This window comes from Eumetopias jubatus, unplaced genomic scaffold, assembly GCF_037043125.1.
Source record: "Eumetopias jubatus isolate StellerSeaLion01/CBP00866 unplaced genomic scaffold, mEumJub1_p1.0 scaffold_7, whole genome shotgun sequence".
In the NCBI taxonomy this organism is placed as follows: Eukaryota; Metazoa; Chordata; class Mammalia; order Carnivora; family Otariidae; genus Eumetopias; species Eumetopias jubatus.
The window spans coordinates 73,624,990-73,646,730 of record NW_028274813.1 but is presented as its reverse complement, the minus strand read 5'-3'; the positions used below and the strand labels follow the sequence as shown (position 1 = coordinate 73,646,730).

At 45.6% G+C, this 21,741-nt stretch overlaps 1 long non-coding RNA gene across 1 annotated transcript; it reads right to left on the bottom strand.

Moving 5' to 3' along the window:
• Positions 1 to 212: 212 nt before the first annotated feature.
• On the bottom strand, positions 213 to 8,071 carry LOC114202100 (uncharacterized). Its single transcript, XR_003607754.1, has 5 exons — positions 7,867 to 8,071; positions 5,601 to 5,924; positions 5,208 to 5,310; positions 1,315 to 1,443; positions 213 to 419 (listed from the first exon to the last, which is right to left on the bottom strand). It is a non-coding gene; the product is annotated as an uncharacterized LOC114202100 (long non-coding RNA).
• Between the last annotated feature and the right edge of the window lie 13,670 nt (positions 8,072 to 21,741).

Here is a 21,741-nt window from a genome sequence, read left to right as displayed (position 1 = left end):
AGGCAGATGCTTAACCGACTGAGCCACCCAGGCACCCCTATAGCATTTTTCTTAAAATAATAAATGTGCATTTATACTTCTCCTGACTGATAGAATTTCGACATTTAAAAAAGTTCATAAGGAAAATTTCACTCCCAAGTTACATCTAGAATGCTCACTAATATTTGAAAGTGATTCAGATTTTAACAATGAATCCAAATGACTTGCCTTGTTCTCATTACTGATGCTTCAACTGCTTGACAGTCACCCATTCCTTCACATGACCTTGATCACAGCCAAGTTGACAGATGCCAAGAATAATGTTGAAATAAGCATTTGGTTATTCAGCTTTCCAAAGGTCAAATGTGAGGTCCAAAGTGAATAACAGGTGTGGGCCAATTACCAAGCCTGGCTGAAGTTTGATGCATTCCTACCTAAAACTTGAAGAATGGGAAAAGGAGGCTGATTAGTTATTAAACACTTCTGTTTCTGGGGGTGGGAGCTTGGAGAGGGGAGGAGGGTGTGAAGGGAACATTACTCAGCCTTGTGTAGGTGTCTTTAAAGAAAATTGTTTCAACCTGGACCTAAGAAGCAGGGATGGAGTCCAGTATGGGGTGCCTGGGTGGCTCAGTCAGTTAAGCGTCTGACTCTCGATTTCTGCTCAGGTCATGATCTCAGGGTCGTGAGATGGAGCCCCATGTCGGGCTCCAGGCTCCGTGCTGGCATGGAGACTGCTCAAGATTCTCTCTCCCCCTCTCCCTCTACCCCCCAACCCGTTCACCCATGTGCGCTCTCCCTAAAAAAAAAGAAAAGAAAGAAAAGAAATGGAGTCCAGTAAAGAAAGTAACCCAAGAACTGGTGCTAAAGCTCACTCACTTTCCTACAAGTGAGAACCGAGGTGTTTTAGGTAGGAGACTCTTTTACATGACCCTGGTTTCCCAGTCCCATACTCTGAAGTAAATGACCCAAAGACACTATGAAGAAGGCCAACTGAGTCAATGTGAGGAGAAGTGTCCTGAACCCAAGGGGAGAATGTGAGAAGAGGAAATGCCCTTGAGATGAGGACCCTTCTCCACACATTGATTCATAGTGTCAATGGCCTTATTCATAATATCCATGGCTCTAGGGGATAACCCCAGTGCTATGGCAGCAGAAAACATACCGATAGCAATAACATTCAGGGAGCCTTGGCCCGTTCTTATGCTCCTGCATGACTGAGCTTCCAAAAGTATTTTGAAGACTTTAGATTCTCTCTTTTAAAAGGTCTCCACCTACCCCTATCCTACCATGGAAGGTAGAAAGAAGAGCAGGTACGGCTCTTGCCAGGATGTTTACCTGTGAAGGACTCCAAATCAGTCAGCCTGGGAGCATCCATGAGTCCACAGAAGCATGAGAAAACATCACTAATGGGACCTTGTAGGAAGCCCATTGTTCCCAAGAGGGGAGGTAAAGAAAGATGTTTACCTATAAAGGAAATACACATTATGATGGAAAATCCTTATCTCTATAAAGGTAAGCTACTTCATAGGAGTATTAGATAGATTAAATGTGACGATATATTTAAAGCACTTAGTACAGTGGCTGGCCTGTAGGAAAAGTTCAAGAGGTGTTATCATTTATATTTATTGCTGTGGTGTCAAATGTTGGGTGACCAAACCTGTGATGGATGGAACAGGCCTGACTTCCGTGACAGAAAAACAAAGGATTTAAACGAGGCCAAACTCCTCCTTAGCCTCCCTTTGCCAAAAGTAGTCCCTAGCCAAGAGCGGATAAAGTAAGGCTCAAGGTCAGACAAAAAGGACAATATGCATTATCTCTCTAGGTAAAGTAATTTGGAGTGGTAGGGGACAATGCTTCAGTTGGAGCGAATAAAAGGGGGGTGCTAAATTGAGTATTTCTGTTAAGACTACTTAAGGGTTGTTTTTTTGTTTTGTTTTGTTTTCCCAACTCTACCTTCCATGAATCAAAAGATATAAAAAGAAGACAGAGGATTTAGGGCCACTAACTTTTGAGGGTGTCCTCCACGCCAGCTCCTCTCCAAAGGGTTCAAGTATCACAGCAATTAATGGCGAGAGAGCTCTAGCGACATTTCCAACTTCCCCTCCTGACATTGAAATCAGTCCTCAGGTGAGCTTACTATGCTCTTGCCTACATCATGGACTCATATTCTTCCCACTCCCAGATTCAGCTCCCTTTCCTACTTTGTCTTCAATCACTCAAAAGTGCCACCAGTGCCCATGGCTCATGGTCCTTCCCTGCTTTCCAATGGACTGCTTGCAGTGGGAAAGCACCATAGCTGTCACTTTCAATGGCCTTCACATAGAAACTTACTTGAGCTTACACATTTAAAGCATAAACAGATGTGGTGTAAATGAGTACAAACTCCTGCTCGGGCCGTGGCATTTAGCACAACACAGATCTACACGTCTGTAAAGCTTTAGGCTCTTTCGGCAGATATTCATAAAATTAAATGTTACAAGAGATTGTGTCCACTGACCTCAGAGATCATCTAGTCCAGCCTTCCCCATTTTGCAAATGAATAAAATAAAACCCAGAGTACTTAAACACCTTGTCCAAGATCACATGGCTAGTTTAAGTAAGTACTCAGGCTTCTTGAACCGGTCCAGTGATATTCCCAAACTGACATTCTGATTAATTGTCCCAGTTGGATCTCAGACATTTTCCAAGGTAAAATTCACTATCCATGGACTGGCAAATCAATCTGCAAAGAGGCAGATTCCCGGACTTGAGACAAAATCATGTTCATTCAAAATAGGGTTTAGTGTCCGTAATCCCAACATGTTTACATTTCTGCCTCTCACCCATGGACCACATCCCCTTCACCTGAATGTTCATATTGTGTCAGTGAAGATGGGAACAAAACAGCACCCAAGGACTTGGTTATGAACCAAGTCAAGCATGTCCTTAGGCCATACCACTGGCTGTTGGAGACATGAATAAGGGCATGCAGCAAGAACAAAGGTCTTCACTTTCCATCTGCTATTTGGGGCCAGGCTGAAAGCATTTGGCAGAGACCTCCAGGTGGGCCTGAGACATCCCAAAACATTTTATCTTTGGTAAGGGTCACTATTCTTTACCCTCAAAGTTGATGCATCCAGGGCCGGATTTTCATGGTCAACTAGACACAGAGCAATGTGTCTCAGACTACTCAGAGCTAGTAATGGCAGAGGGGAATTCATTAAAACACCTAAAGTCATGACCAGCAAGCATGAGCCTTCTCTGAAGCCTCCTTCTTTCACTTAACTAATATTTTTAGAATAGCCAAGTGCAAAGATGTTTTATATGTTACCTTAAAATTTAATTTGCAGGTAATAACAGATCAAAGCTAATTTTCTGGTTTGGATGGCTGTGCCGTGCTGATGTAGCCAAGGGAACTTGTAATTAGGAGATACTCACTTTAGTATTAAGGGGTAATGGAGCATCATGTCTGTAACCTATTCTCAAATAGTTCAGAAATGTTAATAATTGGGGAATCTGGTCAAAGCATACAGGGGAGCTCTGTGCACTCTTTCTGAAACTTACATATAAATTTGAAATTCAAAGCAAAAACATTTTAAATTGTAAAGTAAATACCTTGTAATTTATTTGAATTTTTCAATATACTCCATCATATCATTTTATTTTATGTAAAAATAATGTTTTAAATTACTTCCTCTTCCCCCAAAATAATTTCAGGAAAATTGGGAAAAAAGACATTTATCTTGTGTCTTTGTACAGCACTCACACATTTGCATTCAGTCAAAGGTAGGAGTACACTGGCCTTAGTGGGGTTTTCCTTAACTTGCTCTCTGGGTGTCTGAGTCTCTGACCAGTATTTCTCTTCAAGAACTGGGTGAGAAAGATAAGACAGTTATGGGGCAAGGGCAGTAGGAAGGTCCTTCGTGTGCTTAAAAAAGAGAGAGAGAGAGAAAAAAAACAGACATAAAGCATTTAGAAGAGTGACTGGAACATAGAAACCCCTCAGTAAATATTAGCTACAATCATTTTTATCACTGCTGTTTTTGTCACCACTGGGAGGTCCAAATGCTGCACACAGGCCTGTAGTAAGTCAAAGACCACAAAACGCATGTGAGGGGAGCCCCCTGCCTCAGCTCTGGTTAGGCTGAAGATTACATGCTGTGTTTCCTGAGGACAGAGCCTATAGTCAGGAACAAGGGAGACAGTCCACCTGCTGAGGCAAGATCATGGTGGGACTGGGCTCCCTGAGAAGGCCCCGAAGAGCTACACAGTAAAGAGGAAATGGACCTGGCAGGAGACAGGGTCAGCCACTGGGAACAGAGGGAGTCTTTTTAGAAGAAGTATGGCAACGAATTCCTTATAATAGAACTCTAAGCCTCAGAGTTCAGAAACCAGGATCCAAGATATGTCATGGCCATGGGTCTTCAGAGCCAAGGACCCCTCTTGGACGAGAATCTCTCTTGGAGAGATTCCCTGTTGGAAGTTTCTTAACCAACTGAGCCACCCAGGCGCCCTGTTGGAAGCTTCTGACAAAACCCCTGCCTCAACGTGAGACCAACCCAGCTCCCCCAGCCTTGGTGGTTAACTTCATTGCCAAGATCCTGGATCCCAGCAAAGAGACGAAAAAGGGTATTCAGAAGAGCAGGGCATGGTAGGCTTGTTGTCCTCCAGAGCTGCTCAAGAGCAGGACGCTGCCCTGAAGTCCCTTCACCCTTCTTGTTCGCTTTTGGGCTTTTCCAGCCTAAGCCCGCCTCGACCCAGTTTCTTAGACGTTCACTCGGTTTGCACTATTCTGTTCCTTTCTTCTCTCTCTCTCTCTCTCTCAGGGATATCATTATACGTACTCAGGACATCACTGGGGGAGCTAAACAGTCACAGTGTCAGTCTCATTTTTGAATCAGCATTGCAGCAAGGTTGCACAGTGGCAGCCGGTCAAAGGCCAGGATGGCGGGGATCACTGTCAGGAGTAAGTGCTCCTTCCTGTCACCTGTCCTGGCTCCAGGGGGTCCACCATGGATGTTTGTTTGTCAAGCTATTTGGCAGAAAGTTAGCTGAAAAGCTACGTGGAACCCAGAGACACAACTGTCAGCAGCCACTTGCCTCCAGCAGCTGATGTTCTACCGTCATCGGGCTTGCCTCTGGGTGGATTCTATTTCAAGCCTTCTGCACCCCAGCTGGTCTCCACCTTGGCGCCCGCAGGCAGCAACAGCTCCTCTCACACCCTGTCACGAGGAACTTATCAAACTTACCAGAGCACGTCACTTCCAGTTCAGTAGTCACCGCTGGACTTCGTACACAAGCTCCATGAATGGGTCCTACCACTGCCCTCCACTGAGGGACTGGGAACTGCTTCTGGACAATCTCACAAAGGACCCAAGCAAAGGATCAGAAAATGCACACCCCCATGTCCCCCTTAGCCACTCCTGGTCATTGGTAGTGGCCCCGGCCCCTCTTGCACCACCCCGCTCCTCCAGAACCCCCTTCTTCCTGAAGAGTCTGCCTCTTACCCACCAGGAGTCCGTTCGCAGGGGGAAGCCTGATGACCCATACTGAGGGTGGCACTTGTAGGTCAAGGACTGCCCTCTATCCTCATGCTGCCTCTGTCCTTCCCACCAGTGACCCAGACAGACTTTTCTACCTACCCTTCCTCGGGTATCCGGAAAACACTGGTCTTTAGGGGATCATTGCGGACTCTCTGCTCGTCCTCTTCTGAGCTGCCTCCAGGGTCTAACTGTGGAGCCTCTTCTTATGTACTAGTCTGGCTGCGAGCACTTGGATGTTTTCTTCCTGTTTCATAGAGTCTTCGTACCGGGAGCATTTTAGAAGTTATGCAACTTCATGCACCCTTGTGTTAGAAACTACGAGGATTCTGAGAGGCAACACAGGCACTGAGTGTCGCCTCTGGGCTAGCGAAGCACGGCAGGACCCGATTCCTGTCCCACGAGTTTTCCAACCAGTTGGGAAGACTGGACACACATGTGAGAATCAAATAACAAAACAAGGTAGCACACAATTAAGGACTCAAATGAGTGGTACCAGGAAGCAATGCTGAAGGAGGGTTCAGGAGGGTTTAGGTTCAGGAGGGATTAGCCTAGGGTGGACTTGACCGGCAGTGCTCACACATGTGATCAAGCCGAGCTCTGAAAGATGACTAACATTTGAGGGAGGGCTCTCAGGGAAGAAAAACAAAACAAAACAGAAGTACAGTTGAAAAGAGCAAAACATGCCCAGGAGACAAAAGGGAGACCAGTCTGTTAGAATAGAATTTGGTGACCAGGTGACTCTTAGCCTATAAGGTAACTTCAATAAATGGGAGAGCAGTGTGGCAAAAAGGAACAACATAACTTTGGAGCCAGACCTACCTCATTTTCAATCTCACTTACTAAATCTGTAACCTTAACCTCTCCAAGCCTCAGTTTTCTTTTCTGTAAAATGGGGGTAATAACATGGACCACATAATTTCTTTGTAGATAACATTATATATAAAGCACAATGCCTTGGCACACAGTAAACACTCTTTAAAAGATTTATTTAAGGGAGACAGAGAGCGTGCATACACTCATGAGTAGGGGGAGGGGCAGAGGGAGAGTGAGAGAGAATCTCAAGCAGACTTCCCACTGAGCGCAGAGCCCAACACAGGGCTCATCCCAGGACCCCAGGATCATGACCTGAGCTGAAATCAAGAGTCGGATGCTTAACCGACTTCTTTGGGAGGGTGCCAGCTAGTACTTACAGAAAAAAATATTTGATACACAAGGCCAATATCAAGTCCAGGAGTTCTGATGTTCCCAGTAGGGCAAATTAAAAATTTCTCAGGTTTTCTCATCTGTATCTCATATCTCATAAGCTTCTTGTATATTTTATTTCAGTTAGCTGTATATTAGTTGTCTTAAAAATAATGTGTAAATTTCAATACCTTATGTAGAAACAGAATAAAGTATTTACACAGATAAAAAACAAAAACAAAAACAAACCCACCCAGGTGCCCCAGTAAATACTTCTTTATATGATAGCTAGAATTCTTTTTTTTTTTAAGATTTTATTTATTTGAGAGGGAGAGACACAGTGAGAGAGGGAACACAAGCAGGGGAAGTGGGAGAGGGAGAAGCAGGCTTCCCACGGAGCAGGGGAGCCCCGATGCGGGGGCTCGATCCCAGAACCCTGGGATCATGACCTGAGCCGAAGGCAGATGCTTAACGACTGAGCCACCCAGGCGCCCCGCTAGCTAGAATTCTTAACAAAGTACCTATCACTGTGCCAAGCGGACCTTCACGGAATGGTGGTTAGTGGTATCCCTTGGTACAGCCTGTGCTGACTGGATTCATAAGTAGGGCCGTGTTTAGTACCACCATACCGTGCTAGACACCTTAACACTTCATCACATTGAATATATTTAATATACATATTCCTTATTCAGTATCATTCTTGCAGAAATGTATCTGAAATGATATTTAAAGCTTTACTTCTGAAATTGACTACAAATACTTTGCAATTGGTACCGCTCCTTCTGCAACTGTAGTACTTGAGAATTCCTATAAAATGAGAAAATTTCCCCTAAGATTGTTTTGCAATGTAATAAGTTTTTATGAGTGCCAAATTTCAAAATAAATGAAGTCAACTTTGTTACTGCAGTAACAGGTAAATACATATTTTACAGTTGATTTTGAAGTTGACTTTTCCTTTATTGGAGGCTATATTGTTTTCTTCCCAGTCACCAATAGCATAGGCCCTTGAAAACCTCCCAAATCCTAGACATTGGGCTTCTAGTGCTTAATGGATAAAAGGGCCCTGAGACTGTGGCAGTTGGGAAGAGTTATGATGAATGACTAGGATCAAACACGTAATCAAAGGAACCCCTTTCCCAGGCCTGCCTGAGTGGAGTTGGCCAGCTGCAGGCTCAGAACCTACCTGAGGGAAAGCATGTTTGCAACTTAATTGGATTCAGGGCTTGCAAAGTCTGTGGTCAACCATCTTGGTCAGCGCGAATGTTCATGCCAGCCCTTGGCTCCCGCCGCCATCCCCACCCTCACTCCAAAGCCTGGAGGCTTGGGTCTGCAACTGTTAATGAATAATCACTTGGTGATCCTCCCAACCCCATGGGAGAGGTTCAGCTGAAGGCCTGCAAAAGAGAAATGACTTCCTGGAGATATATATATATATATATATATATATATATATATATATATATATTTGCTCCCTGGGAACCAAGTCAACTGTTGGCTGGATAATGTTCTCCTGGGCTCAAAAATCAATGTTTTGTGAGCTTTGTGGGGAGGAGAGCATGAAGAGATCCCTGCTGTGGAAAAGGTGAGCTGTGTTGGTGAACCAGGCTCCACCCTGGTGGCAGAGGGACAAACATCTCAGCAGTTGCCCCTCTGGCAACGCAGATCCTAGGAGACTCAGGAATTTGTGCCACTTTGAGAAGCATTTTATCTCAAGGCAGTGAAGTCACACAAATCCCAGAGGTTGAGATGCTGGGTGGGGTCCAACACAACCACATGGACCTGAGAAGCTGTAGCCCAGAGCAAGAGCCCCAACTGCAGTCGCTTGCTTCATCCCTTGACAACTGCTGCAATATCCCCTTACTGCTGGTATTATAACTTACTAAATATATATTGTAGGGGAGCCTGGGTGGCACTGTTGGTTGGGCATCTGACTCTTGGTTTCGGCTCAGGTTGTAATCTCAGGGTGGTGAGACTGAGCCCTGCGTGGGGCTCTGCACTGGGTGTGGAGTCTGCTTGGGACTCTCTCTGCCCCACCTCTCAAATAAATAAATAAATCTTTAAAAGATATATATATATTTATATAGATATATAAATAAATCTTTATATAGATATATAAAATAAATAGTTATAGAGACATATAAATAAATCTTTAAAAGATATATGTATATCTCTATATATAAATTCTTTGGTTTTTAAAAAATTTTTTAAGTTTTATTTATTTTAAGTAATTTCTACACCCAACGTGGGGCTTGATTTCATGAACCTGAGATCATGACCCAAGCCAAAGGCAGACGCTTAACCAGCTGAGCCACCCAGGTGCCCTTTTTATTTTTTAATTATTATTTTTTCTTAAGTAATCCCTATGCTCAACGTGGGGCTCAAACTCACGACCCTGAGCTCAAGAGTCCCATGGTCCACCAACTGAGCCAGCCAGGCGCCCCAGTATCATCCAGTTTTTAAAAATTCTATCCAGATATTGTTTTCAGGTAAAGACTCAGCCTGAGATCTGTGGCCTCTATTGGAAAGGGGGAGAAAGAATTTACCTCCTTGCTCTAATAGGAGACTTCCTCCTAAATGTTATCACAAGGATCAGAAGAGAATTATTGAAGACAATGTTCATGCACCACCCAAGACTACAAACAGAGACACATTCACTGTGCCCTCCCCCTATGGGAGCCATTTTCTTCCTCCCTTTTCAGCCTGGCACCACACCAAAGGGCTGGGTTGGAAGTCAGAAAGCTCCTGGCCCCAGCTCTATCATTCATAGGTGACCTCTTTCACAAACTCCGGCTCCTTCATCTGTACAATAGGGAATTGACTGAGATATGTCTAAGAGCTCTTCCAGCTCTGACACTCTATCATTCCAAGACTTTCTCCAACAGGGAAAATGTCTGCCACAGAAAGAACCCAACTACCATGCTGCTTGACCAGCTGGAGCAGTGACTCTCTTACCGGGAGCGACTGTTTTTCTAGCTTCGGTGAGCAACTAGGCCACAGAACAGAAAGGAATCAGCCTCACTCCACAACTTTAACACTGACTCAGGAATGCCTGAGCTAGCCTGGGAGAGTGGAGTGTGGACACTTAGCCCATTTTTCTTCCGAGATTCGTACCCCTGTGGTCTGACTTCTCAGTGTTTCAAACAAGAAACCTGGGAGTGTGGAAAGAACAGGGACATTAGAAACCAAGAAGCGTTGATTAAAATCCTGTATCTGATTCTCTTTAGCTGTGTGGCGATGGGCAATTTCCTTAAGTTGTCTGAGCCTCAGTCTGCTCATATGTTAAAAAAAGTAATCATACTTGCCTCATAAAACTCTTATGAGGTATAAACAATATAAGTATTTACTGGGGGGCATAAAAAGGCACATTCTCTGCTGGGACTGAGCCATAAAATGTCAGTGGTGGTCTTAAATGTCTGAGGCCGTAGAAGCCCTGCAATAACTGCCTTAGGGTATGAAATTCTTGGAGGGACAAGCAGGGCTCCCCCCGTGGTGTCATACTCTTCCTCCGTGCCATTACTCCCCTACGAGAGATGCCACCTGTCACACCTGCAGCGTACCCTGCAAGAACGGCCATGAGAACTGGGCCACCTGGGCCAAGGGCTTGTGTTCTTAACTACATGCGAGCTCATCTCAGGGATGTGTCTAAACTGCTGTACAACAAGAAGCAAGTGACCACCCCTCACACCATGGCCTGTGTCCCTCCACAGCAGAAAAGGATGGCCTGGTTCCAGCTGGTATCGCGGTCCCTGTGCACTTGGATAATACCATCTAAAGCCAGGTGCCCCCCCCAACCCCACCCCAAGCTCTGCACACTCTGGACATCGCTGCTGAATTTCCACCCTTGAGTTCTCAACTAATCCTTCCCCTCTGCAAATGCTGCTTCCCTCCCACGCACCCAACTTCACATACTCTTAATTCCATGGGGGGTTTTATGGATGCTCCAAATGATGAGGAAAGGAGTCACTCTCTTTAACCCTTCACTGTTGCTCACTTGCTTTCTGAGTTTGATAGTGTGTGGCCCTTCCAGGGTCAAGCACTGAGGATCTCAGCAAAGGTGTATCCAGGTTTTGTGGGGCCTAAGGCGTGTATAATTTTGGAGACCCTCTTAAAGAAAAGCAATATAAAATGACAAATGCCAACCAAGTCAGGGCCTTGGGAGGGCTGTGTTTGGACAGTTCAGAGGGACCCAGGCAGGGAAGATTATCTAAGGAAGAAAGGCAGGAAGGTCTGCCTGGGTTCCCTGTACCGGAACAAAGTGTCTCGTTTTGTTGCAATCAAAGACTCTGTTCTTCCCCACTGAGTGTGCGTTACTATCCTGGGAAAGCATGGAGGTTTGGAAACCCCGTCTTGCCTCTCAGGCATCAGCTTCACCTGCTCTGCGGGCAGGAGGGAGGGCAGCACCTTGAGCCGGCATGGGCTTGGAGTCCCAGCAGGGTCAGTCTCCTACCCACTTGAGAACTGCCTGGTGGTCCCCTCTCACTTAGGGAAAAGGAAGGGGAGGAAGAGCAGGTTGTGCCCCCAGATGCCAGTCAGATCTGAGGCCTGACCCCCACCCCTTTGTCTGTCCTCATGCCTCCTTGATACGACCCAGAGCAGGAACCTCAGATTTCTGAAGTGAATCTCTCTCTCCCTGGGGAATTTCAGAATCAAGACCTTCCCAGAATATTGATCTGGTCCTAATTAGTGCTTCTCTAACTCTGAGGAAGGAGCAGTTTTGTATGCAGTCTGGCACAGACCAATGTTTTCATAAAATCCGATAAAGTGAATTACTAGAAAAATGAAAGAGCATTTACATTTAGAAAACACAAGGCCGAATTTCTTATTATTAGATTCAATTAACATAAAAGCACTCTATCAAATTGGCATAAAAGTGTCTCAAGGCTTCCTCTCAGTTTCTATATTTTTCCTGTGAGACGCTCAGAGAAAAACATGCACATATTATACACATAATATATATATATTATACTATACTAGCATATAAATACTAACATAAGACACACACATCCACACCCATACACATACACAGGGACACATATTCATACACGTGCACGTGTGTGGACAACACACACAAACACGCATGGACACACACCAACACTCAACAGCGAAGCAACCCCTCTCCTTCCCTCCACCAACTCTGCTTCCTTCCCATATTTAGAAGGAGATTTTCCTACACAAATTAGAGCTCCGAATAAGCCAAGGGTGTTTGGGGAGACGTGAAGTGGCAGAGAAAGCAGAGAATCCAACAGTTCTGATGCCCACCCCTCTTCCCTGCTTCCTGGAGAAAGAGATTGAAAGCAGAGCTCCCCGTGACCTACCACACCCACACTGGCCCTCCCCAAATATAGCAACCCCCCCACCCCACCCCCATAACATCCCGGCGCCCCACCACACCACACTCTGCCCATAACTATCGCTGTCTGGCCACCCCTCTGCTTCTAACCAAAGAAGACGTGCTGGAAGTGAGAGAAAAACAACATTCTCCTACCCCCCTGGCATCTCCCCAGTGTTGTGGGCAGCTAGCTCCACTTCCTCTGTCTGCACCTTAAGTGAGGGTGTTCCTCAGGGGCCTATTCTTAGCTCTTTTCTTCTCACAACAACACTCTCGAGAGGCACTTGATACACGCCCAGGGCTTCAGAGGCCACTTACCTGCTCCCAAGAGCATACCTCCATCCCCCATCTCCCAAGTGCCAGGCCATCTACCTGCCCTTACCAGCCCCCTCCGTGGGGCTGCAAGCGTCTGAAGAAAAACTCTCAGAACTGAGCTCATGATCTGCCTGGCTTCCAAACTTGCCCCTCCTCCTGCAATCTCCCAGTCTTGGTTGGTGGAAACATCATACCCAATCATTCAAGGGCCTCGTCTAAGAGACACCTGTATGAACTCATTCTTTTTCTTTCCTTTGCTTCTCCGGTAATTCACCATCTATCCCAGGTACTGCCTTAAGAGGGCGCAAAAGTTCTCGGGTTTTCTTTTTTCCCAATATCTTGGGTTCCTAACGAATGCCCAACACACATGAGGGCTTTGGAGGGGTCTGTGATGTGGAGTTAGACAAACACACCTAAGTTGTTGCAGTCAAGGATTCGTTATCTAGCTTGGGAGGCAAGTGAAAACAATACCTTTGAAACACCATCTAACGATAACAGAAAGTACAATGATATAGAAAGGATAGAAAGTATAGTGAAATAGATTCCAGAACAGTTTTCTCCCACCTCTCCTAGGCTTTCATTCACCCCCACTAAGCAAACCTACTCTCTGTTAAATACAAATCCTGTTACATGGGGCGCCTGGGTGGCTCAGTCAGTTAAGCGTCTGCCTTCGGTTCAGGTCCTGATCCCAGGGTCCTGGGATGGAGCCCCTCATCGGGCTCCCTGCTCGGCGGGAAGCCTGCTTCTCCCTCTCCCTCTGCTGCTGCCCTTGCTTGCGCTCTGTCAAATAGGTGAATGAAATCTTAAAAAAACAAAACAAAACAAAAAAACCCACAAATCCTGTTACATGTTTCCGGCATACCCCCAGGGCTATAACCAGAGTCAGGCACCACTACAAGAAATTGGACCATTCAATATCTGTAAGAGTGGTGGCCCCAGAAGCTGGAAAAGAGTGTGGAAAGAATTCAGAACAGACTAAATCCTTCAATAGATTAATTATATCCAAACAAGTTGTATAGCAACCTGGGTAGGAGTTTCTGACATCCGTGTGTGTAGGTTGAAGAATTACATGAAGCGTAACTTGAACCTAGGGGGCCCTGGACTGTGGAACTGGCCCATTCAGAGAGCAATGATACAGCACCCATGGAAGAGGGCTCCGTGGAGCAGATGGGAGCCTGAGAAGAGCTACCCAAAAGTCTTAGGGCAAAATCTCTGCTGGGCCACTGAGAACATGTTTCCAAAAAGGTACTTGGGAAGGGACTCCCCAGCCATCTAGGATGACACAGTTCTCTCTTAGTAGGTAAGTTTGTTTTAACATCCAGAAAATTTTAAATTAAGGATAGAAATATTTAAAACAATCAAACACATAGCATTAGTATGTTGTATTAAGAAATTTGTGCGTATTTGGTATTTTAGGTATTTGCAGTATTTTAAAAAATTTTTCATCTGTTACAGTAATTAATTGGCCTTACAATTCTAATTTAAAATGTGTAATTGGGGGCACCTGGGTGGCTCAGTCAGTTAAGCGTCTGCCTTCGACTCAGGTCATGATCCCAGGGTCCTGGGATGGAGCCCCACATCAGGCTCCCTGCTCGTCAGGGAGTCTTTTTCTCCCTTTGCCCCTCCCCCTGCTCCTGCTCCCTGTCCCTCTCTCTCTCAAATAAATAAAACCTTAAAAAAAAATAAAATGTGTTAACTGGTTTAGATGTGTGATTTGTTTTGTTTTTAGATTTTATTTATTTGGCAGAGAGAGAGGCATGTGCACAAGCAGGGGGAGCTGCAGGCAGAGGGAGAGGGAGAAGCAGGCTCCCCAGGCAGCAGGAAGCCCCATGTAGGGCTCAAAGCAGGGCTCGATCCCAGGCCCCTGGGATCATGACCTGAGCCAAAGACAGACGCTTAACCAACTGAGCCGCCCAGGCGCCCTAGATGTGTGATTTGAAGTAGAACTTTCCTTTAAAGTGGGCTTTGGGGGGAAAAAAAAAACAATAAAGTGGGCTTTGGGAAAAAAATAAAAATAATAAAATAAAATTAGTTTGGGAACATTGAAGGAAACAAGAATTGAATCACCATATTTACAAATTGTTTAGATTTTAGTGCTTTAGGTATTCAGGAATGCTTTGTTGGTTTGTCAGATGACTGAATTACATCATAAGGACATGGAATATGTCAAATGTATAAAACATATTTTTTAATGTTTAAATTATTAACTACATTTATAAATAGTACCAAATCGTCATCAAGTACAATCCTTTAAGTGATTATTAAAATGTACTTGTTTGTAAGTTAAACATAAAAGCTTAAAGGGGTGCCTGACTGGCTCAGTTGGTAAAGCATGAAACTCTTGATCTTGGGGTTGTGAGTTCAAGCCCCACATTGGGGGTAGAGTTTACTTAATATTTACTTATGTACTTAATACATACATACATACATACATAACATTTAAAAAAACCATCAAGCCTTAAGGAAGAACTGGGCTTCTGATTTGCATCTTTCATATAGGGAACACAAATTCAAAATTCTTAAAAAACCAAGGTAGCCTTCTGAATATTTTTTCTGGGAACCAAAAGGACATTTTAAAAAATTCACCTTGACACTACAAGACCAGTCGGTTCTCTGCACTGTTTGCATCGACACAATGAACAGTGAGCTCTGGTGATTGTATTTGCTGGTGTTCCCACATTTGCTGATTTTACTGAGCCCTCAGAAGGGAAGGTGGTCACTGATGACGACGCAGTGGCCCAGGCTCAAGCTGAAGGCCTCCTACCACAGGGGTGGCCCCAGCGCTGAACCCGGAACCGTATCTCTCCTCACTGCCCTCCTGCCTCTGCCTTGTGCTGCCTCCGGGTGGGTCATTCTGCCGACTTGCATTCTGGAGAAACTGCGAAAGGGGAGCAGGACTTCCTCAAGGCCAGTGTGGCATTGGCGGAGAAATTCAGCAAAATACCCTCCAAGAAAAAGTCAAACTCAGGGACTATGGCTGAGTCTTCATCCTCAATAGGGGCTTTTCCTCCCTGGCCAAGTCTGCAGTTTTAAGATTACATTTTACTAGGTAGGTGACTTTTAAAAAAACAAAACCCAAAACCAACAGACTGTTAAGCAACTGGTTCCTTCAATAAATCAGGCTGTTTGCCTGGAAGAGAGAGAGAGAGAAACACCCATTATGTTCATGGTGAGGAGGTGAAGTTATATTAGTGGAATTAGGACTACTATATTCCAACAATTACAGGTACTCTGGGGATGAACCCTCCTCATTAAAAAAAAAAAAAATCCTAATTTTAAATACAAATATCCTTTGGCAGAAATAAAAAAACAAGACAATGTAACAATTACTTAGAATCAGCTTAGGTACTGGATTTGGTTTGGGAGAATTCGGAGGCATGGCACAGCATAGAGAGAGTGTTCTGGAATAAGGGGTCTTAAGAATGGGTGGAATATGGGCAGCGACCTGGAAGTAGACAATGAGCACAGAACAGGAGATGTCAAGGAACTGGAGACAAACTTGAACCCACACGCTTAGCAGTTCTGAAGTTGGGGGTGGGGTAGAAGCCTGACTTCATGCTGTTGTAATTCCCAGATTGCGGGCTCCTGGAGGACTCTGCTGGGAGGCTGCCAATGAGGGTTCCGGCTGCCTCTAGATATACCTGGCACACGTTAGGTCTTCATAAGTGTTTAACAAACTTTGTTTTCAGAGCAAAGGAAAGGGGCTAGGAAAATACACAGATTGCAAATCTGGAAAGCTTATAAAACAATTTTTTAAAAACTCTTTTCATTACGCTTAAAATTTCCTGGAAAGGAGGAATCTCTACCTGTGGAGGCAGCCTGCGCCATTTTCTGGCAGCTCTAAATATTCCAAATTGCCCTATATAGAAACTAATCTACATCTCTGTCACTGCAGCAACTCGCTGATGCCCAGTCTCTGTGAGCCATTCAGAATAAATCCAATGCTTCTTCACGTTCAATCTCTTAAGTGTTTTAAGGGAGTTTCATGACCCTTGCCCTCCAAAGACTGCCTCGCCAGACAATAACAAGAGCTATAAAATGGCTCCTACTCTTTGATCCACTAATTCCACTTGGTAAAATAGGCTAAATGGAAATAAAGTAGGGAAGAATAAATGTATGCATATCTGTTTATACTCTGTGTAATGGAGAAAAGCGAGAAATAATACGAACTCAAGATTGAGAGCGATTAAACAGATGATGGGCAAGTGCTTAGTGATTTAACTGAAGCAGGAAGCTACCGCTCCAACTGAAGACAAATATACAAAAAGTATATTGATGTATGGGAATGTGGACGGGCAATGCTCTATGAAGAAACCAGAATATAAAACTGTGTTTTCAAATGAACTACAGCTATGTAAAAGAGTTTCTGGCCTGGCCCACCAGTAAAGTCCATAAGTGATTTTGGAAACCTTCCAGAACATCCTCTCCAAACCATGCCTCCTCCGGATTCATCCAGCCCCCCAGTGAAACTACAACGGATCCAGATGACGTTCCACATTTGGTTTCTTTTTTTAAATTGAAGTATAGGGGCGCCTGGGTGGCTCAGATGGTTAAGCGTTTGCCTTCAGCTCAGGTCACAATCCCAGCCTGGGATCGAGCCCCCCTTTGGGCTCCCTGCTAGGTGGGGAGCCTGCTTCTGCCTCTGCCTCTCTCTCTCTCTCTGACTCTCATGAATAAATAAATAAAACATTTTTAAATTGAAGTATAAATGACATACAACATTATATTAGTTTCAGGTATACAACATAATGATCCCATACTTGTATTTATTGCAAAATGATCACAAGTTTAGTTCACAATCGCCACCAGAAATGTTACAGATTGTTTTTCTTGTGGTGAGAACTTTTAACATCTACTCTTATCAACTTTCAAATGTGCAATATAGTATTATTAACCATAGTCACCATGCTGCACATTACATCCCCAGGACTTATTTTATAATTGGAAGTTTGTACCTTTTGACCCCCTTTACCCATTTTGCCCACCCTCCACCTCTGGCAACCACCAGTCTGTTCTCTGTATCTGTGTGCTCATGTGTGTGTGTGTGTGTGTGTGTGTGCGTGTGCGTGTGCGCACGTGTGTGTGTGTGCGTGTATTTTAGATTCCAAATATAAGTGAGATCGTATGGTATTTGCCTTTTTCTGACTTATTTCACTTAGCATAATGCCCCCAAGGTCCATCCATGTTATAGCAAATGGCAAGATTTCATTTTTTTATGACTGAATAATATATCATTTATATACCCACATGCCACATTTTCTTTCTTCATTCATGCATTTGATGGACACTTAGGTTGTTTCTATACCCTGGCTCTTGTAAATAACACTACAATGAATGTAGGGGCACAGATAATCTTTTCGAATTTGTGTTTTTTCTTCAAAGAAATACCCAGAAATAGAATTGCTGGATCATATGGTAATTCTATTTTTAATTGGGGGGGGACCGCCATACTGTGTTCCACAGTGGCTGTACCCCACATTTGGTTTTAATTCTGTCCTGTATATTTTCCACATGCAAATATCAACCACAACCAAAGAACTTGTGAGGGCTAAGTACAGGAAGAAAGCAAAGCTAAGCAGCAGACCCCAGGGATTGGGCCCCACTCGCTCCTCGTTTCCACCTCTCACTTCTTCCCTCCCACCACTGTTCCTGTTCTGTGGGGGTTCCTGCTTCCCTTACAGTTTTCACCTGGATTAGGGATATCTTTTGGGACCTGGTCAGATACTATCTAGGATACAGCAGTGACGAAATAGACAAAGGTCCTCATCCTCATGGAGCTTATTTTCAAATGACATATGGTGGCACGGGTGGGCCTATTATGAGAGACAGGACATAACTAAATAAGTACATAATCAAATAGAGATAAATCTATGAAGACAACAAAACAAAATAACATCATTGGGAGGGACGATGGGCAAGCGACCACTTTAGATCAGGTGGTCATGGAAGACATTTGAAAATACAACACTTTAGTAAAATCCCAAAGGATGAGAGTCAGCCCCTAGAATTGTGAAAGGGAGCATCCAGGTGGAAGAAAAAGAGAAGAAGTCCCCAAATTAGGAATAAGCAAGGTACATTTAAAGGACTGAAAGAAGGCCACTAGTGAGCTACCCAGGCACCCCTGGCTGGAGCTTTTAGAAGATGCTCTGGGGAGGGTGCAGGTTCTTAGGAGGTTCTTACAGAGTAGAGTAGAGAAACCAGTATGGAAACTCATACACCACCACAGGCGAGATGGTGGTGGCAGTGTGGACTCTGATGACACCTAGCTCAGAGAAAACAACTGAACACTTTTAAAGGAAGATTACCAATAAAATAAAGCCAAAACTGAGGGGGGGGATTCAACAAAAAATAGAATTAACATATATTACTGTATAATACTGCACAGATTTCTTATCCTATAAATAACTAAGGCTTTGGCCCCAGTTTCCGTGGAAGGCACAGGTAACAAGAACGTGTTCTCTCAAGTCCGTCCCTTCCTGTCTCTAAAACTCTCCTTGGTGGTCCTTCATTAATTCCCCTTGCCTTGAGGCATGGGACCAAAGCGGGGCCCTGCTCACTGCTATGCTCCAAGGGGACAAATAGTGAGCAGCCTACAGCCCCAACCCTACATGGAATAGCAGTTGCATCTCTTGGTGCACAGAAGCCAGGTAATAAACATTACAGATCCAAATGTTTCTTCCACCCACCTTCTCTCATGTTTGGATAACACTCCTTGCCTATCAAAACCATATTGGAAATCTCTTGGGGATTATTTTAACTATTACTTATTCTAGAACAAGTCTAGAAAAAAAGGATTTTTAGTCTCTGACCCACGGGACATATCTGTCACTTTTAGAAACTCTTTCAGCACTGGCTGTTACAAAAATAAACACTTTTTAACATGATGGTTAGACGGTAGAAAAGGTGAGGTAGTGTTCAAAGTCCTTCTTTTATGGACTCTGACAGCTTAGATGAAACCCTGTAACTTAGCAGTCGAGAGTGAAGTCTCTGGAGTCAGACTGCCTGGGCTCAAATCCTGGCTTTTCTACTTACTGTGTAGCTTCCAGCAAGTTACTTAACTTCAGTAAGTCAGAATTTCATCTGTAAAATGGGAGTTTGGCAAGCTCCAAAGACTCTGAAATAGGTGAAATATTCCTGTTTGTGAATGCAAGAGAAGGCTTCTAAGCCTGGGCTGTTCCCAAGCTCCAATTCCTCCCCTATAATTTCTCCCCTTCACTCTCCCCAAAACACACTCATCAACATACACTCTATTGTACAGACACACACACACTCTTAGGTAAGAGCCTGCATTCTGGGAGAGAGGGTATTTAACCGTTATAAGTATACATGTCACTTTACTTAATAAAATAAACCTTTCTCATTTAGTACAGATTAAAACCATTCCTGGAAAGGAGTAACTGGATCCCAGACCTTGCATCCAAACTCCATCCCCCTACAGGTTCAAAAACTTTCAATGGCTCCCATTTCTCCATAGGAAAAAAAAAATGATCCACTCTTTTTTTTCCAGGAGTTCGTGGACTCCCAGAGCCAGCTTAATTTATATTCCACTTCCTAATTATAGGAACCTTGGATTCTACCAACTGTTTCCCAAACAATTTGCTTGAGTATAAGGAATGTAAGACCCAGTAAGGGAAAGTTCAGACTCTTTCTCAACACTTGAAATGGGTTAGCTGGATTTGAAACAAGTAAGAGTCATAACATATCCTCTAAGAAAGTTTCCTAAGTGCTGGCCTCTGTAACCAGCTACTGGGCAGCATTTATAGAGTGGACACCAGGGGGTAGCAAAATCTCACTCTCCCAGATCCCCAGCACTAATTACAAGGAGGCTAGAGAGGCTCAGTGACTCCAGGGCCCATAGCCCATTGATGAAAAAGAGTTTCAGCTCCCTGCCTCTAACTCTGCTGAGAACATGGTCACTGGACTTCGCCGCCCTAGATTTTTTTTTTTCTTTGACGCTATGAAGCAGAGGGATCTTCTTGTCTCCAAGAAGGATGAGCATTTTCTCTCTCTTCTTTTCCAGACCCAGTGGAGTGGAGAAAGGGTGGCGTTTAGCATTCTGAAGAGGTGACAGAGGAGCCCATCACCTCGGCGACGCCCTCCTCTCCCGCGGGGCTAACGACTGCCCAGGGGCCCCAGCCTCCTGGCCTCACAGGTGCTGCATCCACTGGCAGGATGTTTTCCAAACGTCAGCCCCCACCCGCAGTGGCACATGCCTTCACGCCCCTATCTGGGGACTATCTGGCTTTCCGATCTCCTCTCAAATGGTCATCCTTTGGAAGTGCCACCCCCCACCCCCAGCCCCTGCGGGGCTTCCCGGTGCCTGCTCAGAGGAGGAACAAGGCATCTCCCATCTCTGCCTAAGCTTCCCCAGCCCTCCCGGGGAAACCCTCGCCGGGGCTTCATTTCACATCCAGACGCGGTGGAGGATGGGTGAGACTAGAACTTTCTTAACTAGCCTGCCCCGCTTTGTCTTCTGCGTCAGATAGCCATCCTCACCGCCATGAGCCCTAGCGACCCTGGGAGACTCTATCGCCACCCCATAAGAAGGAAGGGTCTGGCATCCAGTTTCGAATCATGGGGTCTGACCCGGGGGGGGGGTCCGGGGGGGGGTCTGATGCCTTCCCTCCGCTAGCCGAAAATGGAGACACGAGGTACGGAGGGGAAGGGGTAGCGAGTAAAGAACTCAGAAAACGTCTGCCGAAGTGCACGCCCCTATAGGAGGATCCTGATCCTAAGACCCGGCCCCTCTTCAGTCACCTCCACCCCCCACCCCAAGCCTTTCACCGCTCCCTAATTCCCCCCACTGCCGCCCCCGCCCTGCCCAGGCCGCACAGAGGAGCCCATTGTCGGAGCCAGAAGGCTAGAGGCCGAAGGAGATGGGAGGAAAAGAGAGCGGGCGAGCCCCTGGAGGGTGGAAAGAATCCCCTGATTTCCCTGCCCTCAGCTCCACCCGAGTCGGGCAGGGGCCCGGGGGTCTCTTCTGAGCTCCAGGTGCTGCCCAAGTCTGGCAACCGCGGGGAGAACAGGTTCCCAAGCGAGTTAGAGACGGGAGGCTTCCGGCCGCCAAACGATCCCAGTCCTAGGCTGGGTACCCCAGAAAATTCACGCACGCCCCAGTCTCTGGAGTGTCCCTTGTGGAGGCTAAACTGATCCCGCAGGCAGCGAGGCGGTGGCGGGAAAAGAGGGGCATCCTCGGCAGGGCGGGCGTTCGAGGGCCAGGGTCGGGGCTACCCACTGGAGGGTGGGGCGGGGGGAGGAAGAGGGTTGCGGGAGAACGAGGCTGATCCGCTGTGGGCGGCCGGGAAGCCGCGGAGAGGCTGCGCGCGGGAGAGGGCGTCCCGGCAGGGGGTCCGGCGCGGAGGCGGAGGCGGGCACTGAGGGCGGGGCGGGGAGGGGCGGCCGTCTCGGCCCTCC